We start from the raw sequence: 3,319 nt of genomic DNA on the forward strand, positions 1-3,319 counted from the left end.
ACACACACACACACACACACACACACACACACACAAAACAAACAAAAACAAAGCAAAAAAAACGGGCCTGTCAGATAACCTGCGGCGGACCGACCGAGCCAGCAGAAACACCACAAAACAGATAGATATCCTGACAATAACTTATTCATTAACAGCACTTGTTATTCCACCGGAATAACAATGATGAGAAGAGATAAATAAAAGTGAACATTTGAAACCGTTGTGAAAGTTTAGTAAACGGGACCAAGTAAAACATGCGACTGTTTTAATTCGCGTAAGTGTGTCGGTAAGTAGGGGACATTAGCTAAACGGTATATTAGCATAAAGTGTAATGCTCATGTCTTTTTCTCTGAGCAGCAGCCGCTGGCACAAAAAAAGAAAGCCTGTATGAGGATAAACCTCTGGTTCTGTGGCTGGCAGAGAGGAGAACCAGAGAGCAGGAGGTGAGGAAGAAGGAGGAGAAACGTCGCAAATTTTTTTTTTTTTTTGTATATAATTATGATCATCAGTATGTTATTGTGTTCTTTTTTCGAAATTGTTTATGTTTGTGATTATTCACCTTTTCAATAAGAATAAGGGCTTCAGGCTGTAGGATGTTTGACATGTTTCCATGTTCTGCAGTGGGGCTAAAGACTTCAGCAGCGCCCCTCGCTCCACAGACTGGTAATAGGCTGACCCCTGGTGGTAAGTTTCTGAAACTGCATTGATATGTTATGAAACAGAAGAAAAGCAGGAAGTTGGAGGCAGCAAGAAACAAGCATTGCCAGAACAAAGGAGGAAATAAAGAACAGTTCAATGACTTTAATCAATGAACAAGAAACAGCCCTGACTGTGTAACAAACATATCTTGACTCTGAAATACTGTGTTGTGAACACTGGTAGTTTGAATGAGGTGAGATATTCCTGCCTTCGTGCCTCTTCAGCCCTGACAGTGTGGGGTATACTGTAGTGACAAAACCCTGCTAGGTTGTCGAGAATTTAGCTGGTAGTCCTGTCGTAATGTCCGTCTCATGACTGGGAGGTTCTGTGATAAGAGCAGAGAGAAATCCAAGTCGTCAGAGTGTGAATCCATTTCACTAACGCACCGTGTGTGATCACATCAGCTACCCCGCAGCAACAAAACATGATAATGAACACATGAAGCTTCAGTTATACACAGTCTTATTTCCCCTGCTTCTGATTTCTTGGTGAACACACACACACACCAGGCGAAAGAACCGGTCACATGGTGCAGCCTGTGTGTCTCTGTTTTCCTCCCCCAAGCCCTGTGTCTCTCTCTCTTTGTCCTAGGGGGGTAGACAGCAGTTGTTGGTGCTCTGGCAGGGGCTTGTGGGGCTTTGAAGGTCCTCATAGAAGGAATGCAGGAGGAGGAGGAGCTGTGGGTAAATCTCCCGCCTTCAGCACACCAATCCTGGCCGCCTGACGTAAAGGCTCATTGCAATAATTCCCATCAGCCCTCTGAACTCAGATCATGTCCTGTTGGTCACTGTAGGGACAGGGGTCACAGCACAGAACCCATATGTGTATATAGTGTTGTGCTGCGCCTTGATTAAAGCCATTTGGGAGCAGTTTAGGCCCTTACACACAGTGTGTGAGGTGCCCCATAAGTCGGGGATGTCCTGGGACAGACCCCCTTTATAGAAGGCACGTGAAGAGGACAATGTTGTGTTACTCCGGTAGCACATATACTAAAATTGGAACGATACAGAGAAGATTAGCATGGCCCCTGCGCAAGGATGACACGCAAATTCGTGAAGCGTTCCTCATTTTCTTTATGTGTGAGGGTTAGACATACAGTCATGCATTTTGATTCAGCATTAGCAGTTTTTCGACAGCAGAGGGCAGTGTGAGACCGTAAATGACTCCAGGGACTCTGCAAAGGCAAGCCGCGTCTCCGCGTCTCATCGTTTTGTTCTGTTTCTCAGGTGTGTGTGTGTTTGTTTGTTTTAGTACTTGCATTGTGGGCGTACAGTCGCCCTGCTTTAACTTTTATCACATTAACACTGAAGTAATTTTGCACTAACGTGTAATAACAGCGACGTGCCGCAATGACTGGAAACAACATAGTATGAAAGCAGAATGGTAGGAATGGCCAAAACCCAGTAAAATCTTAGAACAAGTGCAGCAGTGGCAGATAAGGAAGGAGCAAACAAGAGTTTGAAATGCGTTGATGTGACTGTGACATTAACACTGGGCATTTGAATTTATGTTTGCGCTCTGAAGTTGTACTTAACAGCTTTATTGGTCTTATTCTTGCTCATTATGCAAGAAATAAATGTGTTTCTCTTGGCAGAATGGATTACAGAGCAAAGTTCCGCCTGCAGCCTTCGTCTTCAGAGCTCACCCGAAGCGTCGAGGCTGGCTCAAGCCTACCGCGGGCAAGAGTCGTCCGCGTCCTGCAGCGTGCTGGCGTCCCACGAGAAGGAGAGGGAAGGTGGGGACACTGTGCAGTCGCGCCTCACAGCCAACAAGGACGCCCTCGCCTCCTACGCCCAGCTTTTTCCTGAGATGACGGCGGCCATCCAGCGGCATCGGATGTACGAGGGCTCTCGGTTAGTGAGGGGCCTGGACGAGACGCTGGTGGAGTCACAGCCAAGAGATCCTGGGTGTGACGCCTGTTGAAAATTACACCCGGCCTGGGGAGTACATTGGTAAGCTGTCATGGAGGAGCTAATTTGGCCATGCATGATGCAGGCAGGCACAGGCGAATGAAGTCATCACATCTTTTTTGTACGTTTTGTTCAGGGGAGCTCTTCGGGGTGGAGTACCTGCCCAGACAGCAAAATGACACTGTGGCCAAACGGGTCTGCACCGGGGTCTTTATTCACAACGGCCCAATACCAGCGCAGATACGGATTTCTGATCTGGAACGGACTTGGGCCAGTTGTGGCCCAATACAGTTAAAAAAGCAATAACATTTGGTTCGGATCCGGCACAAATCCATGATTCATATTTTACATCTGGGCCAAATGCAATCCACATACAGCACACTCAGCAACAGATCTGGGCCAGTTCTGGCCCAGCATAATTAGTAAAGCTCTATGACATTTGGTTCAGATCTGGCACAGACCTGGTCCAAAATGTGTACACATACAGCATAAAGAAATGCACATCTGTCCTCAAAAAATGTTTATTTGTAGATTTACCCGAACCAAACAGCTTTCTTTGTCAGAATTACATGTAATGTCTCAAAAGGGTCTTAATAATAACATGTACATGTCAGACTTAAATGTACATTTTTAAAACCCTAACAGCTCTGTCAGACTTGCATGTAAAACACCAAATAGCTCTCTGTCAGAACATGTACATGAAAACACCA

General features: G+C 45.9%; 1 non-coding gene across 1 annotated transcript; it reads left to right on the plus strand.

Annotated features, from left to right (window-relative positions):
• The first annotated feature begins 1,665 nt into the window (after window positions 1-1,665).
• Window positions 1,666-1,771, plus strand: LOC121606058. The gene has a single exon (XR_006006831.1). It is a non-coding gene; the product is annotated as a U6 spliceosomal RNA (small nuclear RNA).
• Window positions 1,772-3,319: the final 1,548 nt, after the last annotated feature.

Source organism: Chelmon rostratus, chromosome 4 (assembly GCF_017976325.1).
Source record: "Chelmon rostratus isolate fCheRos1 chromosome 4, fCheRos1.pri, whole genome shotgun sequence".
Lineage (NCBI taxonomy): Eukaryota > Metazoa > Chordata > Actinopteri > Chaetodontiformes > Chaetodontidae > Chelmon > Chelmon rostratus.